The following is a 12,224-nucleotide window of genomic DNA, read 5'->3' as shown; positions in this document are numbered from 1 at the left end:
GAAATAGAACTCACCAGTCGACGCGTTTCGGTCTGTGCTAGACCTTTATCAAGACTGGTATTATGTATTTACAGATAGCCTTTTATAGCTGTATGTTGAATGTGAACCGGAAGTGTTTGTTTAATACTTCCATTTTTCGAGTCTATGTGCATTCAATAAAATATTTGCTTTTAATATAAGAATATTCTCCTTTAATTATCACAGTGGTTCCAATTGGCTTCTTACTGACTCATGATACCAATTATTATGGCAAAAGTCCTTATAACTGAAATCGGAGTGTCCGTGTCTAGATCACTTCCGGATTCTCAGTTCAACCACTTCCGGTCTAATTCATTCAGATGGAGGGACAATGTTAAATATATTCAATACAAATATACTACTCAGACCCCGCCTTTTATGCCATTTGCTTGGTCCTTTATAAACATTGTTCGAATTATATACTTTTATAAATCTGTTTATATGTATATGTATATGACCCTACCTCTGTATAGTGATCTAGTTTGTTGTATATTGCTGTGTTCTGTTCCTTTACATCCCTATTGCCCTCTGTATAGCACTGTTAGGCATTATCTTATGACCGGGGGTATCACTTGACACTTAGCAGTATTCTACACCTGGAATTATTTTATACAATCTAAATTCTCTCACACTCCTGTATGAGGAAAGAATCCAGTCATAACATTATTAAAAATACACAATCTCTTTAAAGGTAAACACATCTTTATGGTAAGATAATTCCTTTCGCTGACAAACACCTGGAGTTACAAAACTCAAATATCAGATACCATACCAGTTAATAAAGGGAGAAATACATTTGCTTCCATAACACAGATCCAATAAGAGCCATTGTAAGTAGAAAATATACCATCAATATCATTAGAATTATCCTTCTCCCAAAACTTATTTCTCTGTGTAATTGATATACATTTCTAGCTGAGACGAGTCCTTACTCTCTTTATTTTGAGTAGTTTGACAATACACTAAGGAGTGATTACAATGGGAAATTCTTACAAAAACTTCATATTCTCATACCTTTCTCCACTGAAAGACACATATATCCCTTCTTCGCTTAAATATTAAGGGGTGGTATAGAAACATGGGGGAACCTTCTGTGTTCTACAATGGCGAATGGTCTCAAATATTCTGAGATATTGCAGCATTTTCTTTAAACTATAAAGGTGCAAACATATTCTATATACTCAGTGGGCCATTCAATAGGTTACAATACTGCAAGGTTTAGAGTTACACTTATCTGGAGGGTTACTTTGTTTAAGTACAATAAACTACAATGTATACTAATAAGAATAAGGCATACTTTCTTTCATGTAATTGGCAAGAGTCCATGAGCTAGTGACGTATGGGATATACAATCCTACCAGGAGGGGCAAAGTTTCCCAAACCTCAAAATGCCTATAAATACACCCCTCACCACACCCACAATTCAGTTTTACAAACTGTGCCTCCTATGGAGGTGGTGAAGTAAGTTTGTGCTAAGATTTCTATGTTGATATGCGCTTCTCAGCATTTTGAAGCCTGATTCCTCTCAGAGTACAGTGAATGTCAGAGGGACGTGAAGGGAGTATCACCACCTATTGAATGCAATGGTTTTCCTCACGGGAGATCTATTTCATAGGTTCTCTGTTATCGGTCGTAGAGATTCATCTCCTACCTCCCTTTTCAGATCGACGAAATACTCTCATATTCCATTACCTCTACTGATAACCGTTTCAGTACTGGTTTGGCTATCTGCTATATGTGGATGGGTGTCTTTGGTAAGTATGTTTTCATTACTTAAGACACTCTCAACTATGGTTTGGCACTTTATGTATTTTATAAAGTTCTAAATATATGTATTGTACTTATATTTGCCATGATTCAGGTTTTCAGTATATTTCTTTTTTGCAGACTGTCAGTTTCATATCTACGAAATGTTTTTTGTTTTTTTAGGAAAAATGTATTTCTTACCTGGGGTGTAGTCTTTTTCAAATTGACTATCTTTTAAATTTGCGGCAGAATTAGGCTCGCGAGAGCACAAAATGCTAAAGGTTATTGCGTCATTCTTGGCGCAAGATTTTTTTGGCGCAAAGTTACGTTCGTTGACAAAATTTCGTCATTTCCGGCATCTTAGTTGACGCCGAGTCCTTCACAAGGTTGCATCTTCTGTGACGCGAGTGTGTCATTTCCGGACATTTTTGGCGCCAAAAAATATTTTTCTGTTTGTGCTGTGCATCATACTTGGCGCCAAATATTTTCATTACTTAAGACCCCATTCCTATATGCCTCTTGCCTTTTCAGAGGGCTATGCTGTTTGCATTTTTTTTTCTCATTCCTTAAACTGCCATATAAGGAAATTGATAATGTTGCTTTATATGTTGTTTTTTTCTCTTACATTTCCAAGATCTCTCAATCTGATCCTGTCTCAGAAGTCACTGTTGGATCTCTGCTGCCGGATAACGGTTCTACCAAAGCTAAGTGCATTTGTTGTAAACTTGTGGGGGTTATATTTATTTATTTATTTATTTATAAAATATTTTACCAGGAAGGATACATTGAGATATCTCTCGTTTTCAAGTATGTCCTGGGTCCACAAAACATTGCATTGATACAATAGGGTACAATAAAATTCAAAAACAATAATAATACACAATAGATGCAAAAAATTTACATAGAACAGGTAAGAAATATATAATCAACCATGATAGGTGCATTCTGTTTTGAGATATCTCTTAAAGGATATTAGGCTTGGGGAAGGTTTGAAAGTGTGCGGGAGGTCATTCCATAACTGTGGCGCTCGGTAGGAAAAGGAGGATCAAGCTGCTTTCTTTTTGTATTGAGGCAAGCTAAATAATGTGCTGGTACTGGATCATAGGTTATAGGATGTGGGAATAGCCAGGGAGAGCATTCTGCTCATGTAGGGTGGGAGCTTTCCAGAAAGGCACTTAAACACAAGGCAGGAAAGATGGAGGGTGCGTCTGGATTCTAGCGTCAGCCAGTTTAGTTCTTTTAGCATGTCACATTGGTGGGTCTTGTAGTTACATTGTAGCACAAGATGGCAGAATGAGTTATACAATGTATTAAGTTTATTAAGGTGAGTTTGCGGTGCAGGTGCATATACTACGTCCCCATAATCCATGATAGGTATCAGCATTTGCTGTACAATCTTTTCTCTTGTAAGATGTATCGAGTCCACGGATTCATCCTTACTTGTGGGATATTCTCCTCCCCTACAGGAAGTGGCAGAGAGAGCACCCACAGCAGAGCTGCCTATATAGCTCCCCCCTTAGCTCCACCCCTCAGTCATTTTCTCTGCCTGCTTAACTGCTAGGAAGGGCAAAGAGGAGTGTGGTGACAAAAATGTTAGGTTTTTATTTTTTCAAGCAAAAGTTTGTTATTTTTAAATGGTACCGGTGTGTACTATTTACTCTCTGGCAGAAAAGGGATGAAGATTTCTGCAAGGAGGATGATGATCTTAGCACTTTGTAACTAAGATCCACTGCTGTTCTCACAAGGGCTGAAGAGTACAGGAAAACTTCAGTTGGGGGAACAGTTTGCAGGCTAAACTGCATTAAGGTAGGTTCAGTCTATTTTTTTCTAGACAGACTGTTATTTCTAGAAAAGGCTGGCAATATCCCCATGAGGGAAGAAGGGTAAGCTGTATTCAGACACTTGGATAGGAATTTCAGCTTGCATGAAGGGCTCATTAGTTACTGGTGACACTGTTTGGTAAAAACGTTTTTGTTTGTTCAGTAAATGATGCAATTATAACGTTTTTTGAAGGGACTAAAGTGGTCATTGTGGCTTGTTTTTGAGTTTTCTAACCCACATGGTTAATTAAGAGACACTCTAGTGTTTGTCTGTTAGGCCTCAAAACATTGAGTGAGGTGGGAGGGGCCTATTTTCGCACCTCAGTTGCGCAGTTTCTTTTCCTCTGAGACTTCTAACTGCTTCTCCAGAGGTTTCTGTCGTGTTTGAGGGCTGCAAAAGAAGTTTTTTTCCCCACAAATTGTTCTGATGGGCAGGTAGGAGCCACAGTAGAGCTGTGGCAAAGTGCTGAAAGTCTTTTTTACTGGATTTGATGTTTTTTCAATCCGGTTTTGCCATTAAGGGGTTAATTGTTTATTTGCATAGCTGGGCAAAGTTTCTATGATACTACTGTAAAAATTCCGTTATGTTTACTGCTTTTTTACACTGTTTTGCAGAATTTGTGCAGCTTTTTTTCTCTTAAAGGCACAGTACCGTTTTATTTCTAAGTTTTATTTACTTTGATTAAAGTGTTTTCCAAGCTTGCTTGTTACATTGCTAGCCTGTTTAACATGTCCGACACCAAGGAAAATCCTTGTTCAATATGTTTGGAAGCCATTGTGGTACCCCCTCTTAGAATGTGTCCCAATTGTACTGATATGTCTATAAACTATAAAGAACATATATTGGTACTTAAAATTAGAGCAATAGATGATTCTCAGTCAGAAGTAAATGAGGGTTCGCCATCTAGCTCTCCCCAAGTGTCACAACCAGTAACACCCGCACAAGTGACGCCAAGTACCTCTAGTGCATCGAATTCATTTATTTTATAAGACATGGCCACAGTTATGAATACAACCCTCACAGAGGTTTTATCCAAACTGCCTGGTTTACAAGGAAAGCGGGACAGCTCTGGGTTAAGGAAAAATGCTGAGCCGTCTGACGCTTTAGTAGCCGTTTCTGATATGCTCTCACAAACACAATGCTCTGAGGTAGGGGTGAGGGATTTGTTATCTGAGGGAGAAATTTCTGATTCAGGAAAGACGCTTCCTCAGACAGATTCTGATATGACGGCCTTTAAATTTAAGCTTGAACAACTCCGCTTATTGCTCAGGGAGGTATTAGCGGCTCTAGATGATTGTGACCCTATAGAGGTTCCTGTTTACACTGATGTTTTTATTTTCCAGTCCCTAAGAGGATTGTGAATATTATTGCTAAGGAGTGGGATAGACCAGGTATTCCGTTCATTCCCCCTCCTGTTTTTAAGAAAATGTTTCCCATATCTGACACCATGCGGGACTCGTGGCAGACAGTTCCTAAGGTGGAGGGAGCTATTTCTACTCTGTCTAAGCGTACAACTATACCTATAAGTCAGTTGTGCTTTCAAAGATCCTATGGATAAAAAATTAGAGGGTCTCCTGAAGAAAATTTTTGTTCATCAAGGTTTTCTTCTTCAAACTATTGCGTGCATTGTTCCTGCAACTACTGCAGCTGCTTTCTGGTTTGAGGCTCTAGAAGAGGCTCTTCAGATGGAGACTCCATTAGAAGAAATTTTGGACAGAATTAAGGCCCTTAAATTGGCTAATTCTTTTATTACAGATGCCGCTTTTCAACTGGCTAAATTAGCGGCAAAGAATTCAGGTTTTGCCATTTTAGCACGCAGGGCGTTATGGCTTAAATCCTGGTCTGCTGATATGTCATCTAAAACTAAACTTTTGAACATCCCTTTCAAGGGAAACACCCTATTTGGGCCTGAACTGAAAGAGATTATTTCAGACATCACTGGAGGTAAAGGTCATGCCCTCCCTCAGGATAGATCAAATAAGATGAGGACCAAACAAAATTATTTTCCTTCCTTTTGGAATTTCAAGAGTGGTCCCGCTTCAGCTTCCTCTGCTGCAAAGCAAGAGGGGAATTTTGCCCAATCCAAGTCAGTCTGGAGACCTAACCAGGCTTGGAACAAGGGTAAACAGGCCAAGAAGACTGCAGCTGCCTCTAAGACAGCATGAAGGGGTGGCCCCGATCCAGGACCAGATCTAGTAGGGGGCAGACTCTCTCTCTTCGCTCAGGTTTGGGCAAGAGATGTTCACGATCCCTGGGTTTTAGAAATTGTGTCCCAGGGATATTTTCTGGAATTCAAAGGCTCTCTTCCAAGGGGGACTTTTCACATTTCTCGATTGTCTATAAACAGACAAAGAGAGAGGCGTTCTTACACTGTGTAGAAGACCTACATACCATGGGGGTGATCCGCCCAGTCCCAAAAGAGGAACAGGGGCTAGGTTTTTACTAGATCAATCTTGGATCTCAAAATTCTAAACAAGTTCCTCAAAGTTCCATCATTCAAGATGGAGACCATTCGGTCTATTCTACCTATGATCCAGGAGGGTCAATATATGACCACCGTGGACTTAAAGGATGCGTTTCTACACATCCCTATTCACAGAATTTTCACAAGGGTGCTAGGGTCCCTTCTGGCGGTTCTACGACCACGGGGCATAGCAGTGGCGCCTTATCTAGACAACATTTTATTTCAACTTTCCAGCTATCCAAATCTCACATGGACATTGTGTTGGCTTTTCTGAGATCTCACGGGTGGACAGTGAACATAAAAGAGAGTTCTCTCTTCCCTCTTATAAGAGTTTCCTTCCTAGGGACTCTGATAGACTCGGTAGAAATGAAAATATTTCTGATGGCGGTCAGAAAATCAAAGCTCTTACCCACTTGCCGAGCTCTTCATTCCATTCCTCGGCCATCAGTGGCTCAGTATATGGAGGTAATCAGACTCATGGTAGTGGAAATGGACATAGTTCCTTTTGCCCGCCTACACCTCAGACCACTACATCTATGCATGCTCAAACAGTGGAATGGGGATTATGCAGATTTGTCTCCTCAACTGCATCTGGACCAGGAGACCAGAGATTCTCTTCTCTGGTGGTTGTCTCAGGACCACCTGTCTCAGGGAATGTGTTTCCGCAGGCCAGAGTGGCTCATTGTAACGACAGATACCAGCCTGCTAGGCTGGGATGCAGTCTGGAACTCCCTGAAAGCACAGGGCTTATGGTCTCGGGAGGAATCTCTTCTCCCGATAAATATTCTAGAACTGAGAGCGATATTCAATGCGCTTCAGGCGTGGCCTCAGCTTGCTGCGGCCAAATTCATCAGGTTTCAGTCGGACAACATCACGACTGTAGCTTATATCAATCATCAAGGAGGAACAAGGAGTTCTCTAGCGATGATGGAGGTAACCAAAATAATCAGATGGGCAGAGGATCACTGTTGCCATCTCTCAGCAATCCACATCCCAGGAGTTGAGAACTGGGAGGCGGATTTCCTAAGTTGTTAGACTTTTCATCTGTGGGAATGTAAACTCCATCCGGAGGTATTTGCCCAGCTGATTCAGCTATGGGGCACACCAGAATTGGATCTGATGGAGTCCCATCAGAATGCCAAACTTTCTCGTTACGGGTCCAGGTCCCGGGATCCCAAGGCGGTACTGATAGATGGTCTAGCAGTGCCTTGGTCCTTCAATCTGGCCTATGTATTTCCTCTCCTTCTACGTCTGGTTGCCAGAATAAAGCAGGAGAGAGCTTCAGTGATTCTGATAGCACCTGCGTTGCCACGCAGGACTTGGTATGCAGACCTAGTGGACATGTCCTCGGTTCTACCATGGACTCTGCCGATGAGGCAGGACCTTCTAATCTAAGGTCTGTTCACGCATCCAAATCTAATTTCTCTGCGTCTGACTGCTTGGAGATTGAATGCCTGATTCTATCAAAGCGTGGTTTCTCTGAGTCGTTCATTGATACCCTGATTCAGGCTAGAAAGCCTGTCACCAGGAAGATCTATCATAAGATTTGGCGCAAATATCTTTATTGGTGTGAATCCAAAGGTTACTCATGGAGTAAGATTAGGATTTCTAGAATATTGTCTTTTCTCCAAGAAGGTTTGGAGAAGGGATTATCAGCTAGTTCCTTATAAGGACAAATATCTGCTTTGTCTAATCTTCTACACAAATGTCTGGCAGATGTCCCAGACGTTCGAGCATTTAGTCAGGCTTTGGTCAGAATCAAGCCTGTATTTAAACCTGTTGCTCCGCCATGGAGCCTAAATTTAGTTCTTAAAGTTCTTCAAGGGGTTCCGTTTGAACCTATGCATTCCATGGATATTAAACTTCTATCTTGGAAAGTTTTGTTTTTAGTAGCTATCTCTTCGTCTCGAAGAGTTTCTGAGCTATATGCTTTACATTGTGATTGCCCTTATCTTATTTTCCATGCAGATAAGGTGGTTTTGCGTACCAAACCTGGGTTTCTTCCTAAGGTTGTTTCTTATAAGAATATCAATCAAGAGATTGTTGTTCCTTCACTGTGTCCTAATCCTTCTTCAAAGAAGGAACGTCTGTTGCACAATCTTGATGTGGTTCGTGCTTTAAAGTTCTACTTGCAAGCAACTAAAGATTTCCGTCAAACATCTTCATTGTTTGTTGTTTATTCTGGTAAGCGGAGAGGTCAGAAGGCTACGGCTACCTCTCTTTCCTTTTGGCTGAAAAGCATCATCCGTTTGGCTTATGAGACTGCTGGCCAACAGTCTCCTGAAAGAATTACTGCTCATTCTACTAGAGCTTTGGCTTCCACATGGCTTTTAAAAATGAGGCTTCTCTTGAACAGATTTGTAATTCGGCGACTTGGTCTTCATTTCATACTTTTTCCAAATTTTACAAATTTGATACTTTTGCTTCTTCGGAGGCTATTTTTGGGAGAAAGGTTCTACAAGCAGTGGTGCCTTCAGTTTAAGGTCCCTGTCTTGTCCCTCCCTTCATCCATGTCCTAAAGCTTTGGTATTGGTATCCCACAAGTAAGGATGAATCCGTGGACTTGATACATCTTACAAGAGAAAACATAATTTATGCTTACCTGATAAATTTATTTCTCCTGTGATGTATCAAGTCCACGGCCCGCCCTGTTTATTAAGACAGGCATATATATTTTTATTTTTAAACTTTCAGTCACCACTGCACCCTATAGTTTCTCCTTTTTCTTCCTAGCCTTCGGTCGAATGAAGCTAAGGGGGGAGCTATATAGGCAGCTCTGCTGTGGGTGCTCTCTCTACCAGTCCACGGATTCATCCATTACTTGTGGGATATTCTCCTTCCCAACAGGAAGCTGCAAGAGGATCACCCACAGCAGAGCTGTCTATATAGCTCCTCCCCTAACTGCCACCTCCAGTCATTCTCTTGCAGCTCTTGACAAGAAAGGAAGTATCAAGAGATGTGGTGTATTAGTGTAGTTTATCTTCAATCAAAAGTTTGTTATTTTAAACGGTACCGGCGTTGTACTGTTTTTACCTCAGGCAGAAATTAGAAGAAGAGTTTTGCCTGAGGTTTTTGATGATCTTAGCAGGTTGTAACTAAGATCCACTGCTGTTCTCACACATAACTGAAGAGTATGGGAAAACTTCAGCTGGGGGAACGGCCTGCAGAATTAACTGCCCAGAGGTATGTTCAGTATATTTTTTTCTAGAGAGATAATAAGGTCTAGAAAATGCTGACAGTGCCTGATATATTTAAGGTAAGCCTGATTGCAGTGATTTAACAAACGACTGGCATCATGCTTGCAGTAAAAGGTAATATTCATATTACTTGCTCTTATGGCTTAGTATGTTAAACGTTTACATGATTTATAAAGAACGTTTTTTACTAAGGGTGATAAATCTTTATTTGGGGCCTAGTTTTCCACATGGCTGACTAGATTTCTCCTAGGAGTAGTTATTATGGCCCTTTCACTTTGAGTGCATGGTGGGAGGGGCCTATTTTTGCGCTCTAATTGCGCAGTAGTTTTTACATTCTGAGACACCAGCTTCCCTGAAGGAGTCCCCTGACATATTGGACCTCTGTAAAGGGTTTTTGTGCCTACAAAAGTCGTTTTATGGGAAGGTAGGAGCCACAGTAGAGCTGTGGCAGTTTGCTTGTGACTGTTATAACGGTTTTACCATTTTTTTGCTTCGTTTTTGAGCCTGAGGGGTTAATCATCCATTTGCAAGTGGGTGCAATGCTATTTTTGTCTCAGCAACCTCTCTGTCTTTTTGGTTAAGAAGTATAATCCGCTTAGCCTATGAGACTGCTGGCCCGCAGCCTCCTGAAAGAATTACAGCTCATTCCACTAGAGCGGTGGCTTCCACGTGGGCTTTTAAAAATGAGGCTTCTGTTGAACAGATTTGTAAGGCGGCGACTTGGTCTTCGCTTCATACCTTTTCTAAATTCTATAAATTTGATACTTTTGCTTCTTCGGGGGCTATTTTTGGGAGAAAGGTCTTACAGGCAGTGGTGCCTTCCATTTGAGCGCCTGCCTTGTCCCTCCCTTCATCCGTGTACTATAGCTTTGGTATTGATACCCCACAAGTAATGGATGAATCCGTGGACTGGATACACCTTACAAGAGAAAACAAAATTTATGCTTACCTGATAAATTTATTTCTCTTGTGGTGTATCCAGTCCACGGCCCGCCCTGTCATTTTAAGGCAGGTGTTTTTTATTTTTTAAACTACAGTCACCACTGCACCCTATAGTTTCTCCTTTCTCTTGCTTGTTTCTGTACAGGGCACCTAATTTTGGATAAAGTTTAGATGCAAGTTTTTCTATGTGGAGACCAAAAGATAGATTAGGGTCTAAGAACATACCCAAGTATTTGAAAGAGTGGACTGCGGTAAGCGTGCAATTGGATTTTGTTTTGATGCGTAGATGGGAATTTTGTAATTTGTGTAATTTAGGCCCAGTTCCAAAGATCATTGTGACAGTTTTGTCAGTATTTAGGAAGAGTTTGTTTTTTGAGATCCACTTTTCTACCTCTGTGAACTGGTCTTGGAGCACTGCTTCAAGCTGCGGTAGATCAGATTTGTTTGCATAGATTACTGTGTCGTCTGCGTACAGTTGAGGATTTGCAGACATTAGGCAAATCATTTATAAATAATGTGAATAGTAGGGGGCCGAGAATAGAACCTTGGGGAGCACCACATGTGACTGGGAGAGAGAGGAATTCACTTTTAGAAACAGAGACCTATTGTGATCGATCCAATACATATGATCTAAACCAGGTTAACGGACGATCAGCAATACCAGAATTTTTTAGTTTGAGCAGTAGTATGTCGTGGTCCACTGTGTCAAAAGCCTTAGCAAAATCAAGAAAAATAGCTCCAGTTAGGTCTCCTTGTTCCATGCCAGTTTGGATGTCGTTGCAAACTTTTAGGAGGGCAGTTGTAGTGGAGTGATTCGGTCGAAAACCTAATTGATCAGGGGTCAGATAGTTAGAAAGTTGGTAATACTCGCATAATTGCATATAGACGCATTTTTCTAAGATTTTTGACAATACTGGGAGCAATGATATAGGGCGATAGTTAGAAACCAAGGTTAACTCCCCACTTTTATGAATAGGCACTACTCTTGCAGTTTTCCAGAGTTTGGGTATGTATCCAGACACCAAGGATTCGTTAATTAGGGTTGTGACAGGCTTAGCAATTGCCAGCCCACTGAGCTTCAACAGCATTGCTGGGATTTGATCAGGTCCAGACTGGTTTTCATTTTTAGATTATTAAGGTGTTATCTCCAGCTGTGGTTTGTAATAGTTGTCATGATAAAACTTTTACATGCAGAAAATGTATCCATCAGTAGTAGTTCATTACCTGTTGCTGTTCCCTCAACATATAATGCGCAAGATATACCTGTAAATTTAAAAGAATTTATTTCTGATTCTATACAGAAGGCTTTGTCTGCTATTCCGCCTTCTAATAAACGTAAAAGGTCTTTTAAAACTTCTCATAAAGTTGATAAAATTTAAAATGACCGACAACATACTGAATTATCCTTCTCTGATGAGGATCTATCTGGTTCAGAAGATCCTACCTCAGATATTGACACTGACAAATCTTCTTATTTGTTTAAAATGGAGTATATTGGTTCTTTGTTAAAAGAAGTGTTGATTACATTGGATATGGAGGAAACTAGTCCTCTTGATATTAAAACTAGTAAACGTTTAAATTCTGTTTATAAACCTCCTGTGGTTATTCCAGAGGTTTTTCCAGTTCCTGATGCTATTTCTGATATGATTTCTAAGGAATGGAATAGGCCTGGTACTTCTTTTATTCCTTCTTCAAGGTTTTAAAAATTGTACCCTTTGCCAGCAGTTTCTTTAGAGTTTTGGGAAAAAAAACCTAAAGTTGATGGGGCTATCTCTACTCTTGCTAAATGTACTACTATTCCTATGGAAGATAGTACTTCTTTTAAAGATCTTTTAGGAAACTTGAATCTTATCTAAGGAAAGCCTATTTATATGCTGGTCATCTTCTCAGGCCTGCAATTTCTTTGGCTGATGTTGCAGCTGCATCAACTTTTTGGTTGGAAAATTTAGCGCAACAAGAATTGGATTCTGATTTGTCTAGCATTGTTCGCTTGCTTCAACATGCTAATCATTTTATCTGTGATGCTATTTTTGATA

General features: G+C 40.4%; 1 protein-coding gene across 1 annotated transcript in view; it reads left to right on the top strand.

Moving 5' to 3' along the window:
- The window catches only part of TRIM54 (tripartite motif containing 54), a 301,214-nt gene that overhangs the window by 138,722 nt on the left and 150,268 nt on the right, over nt 1-12,224 (top strand). The window lies entirely within an intron of this gene.

The sequence above is a fragment of the Bombina bombina genome, chromosome 4, assembly GCF_027579735.1.
Source record: "Bombina bombina isolate aBomBom1 chromosome 4, aBomBom1.pri, whole genome shotgun sequence".
Lineage (NCBI taxonomy): Eukaryota > Metazoa > Chordata > Amphibia > Anura > Bombinatoridae > Bombina > Bombina bombina.
Note: the sequence above shows the minus strand (reverse complement) of the source record. Positions and strands in the feature narration are given on the sequence as shown.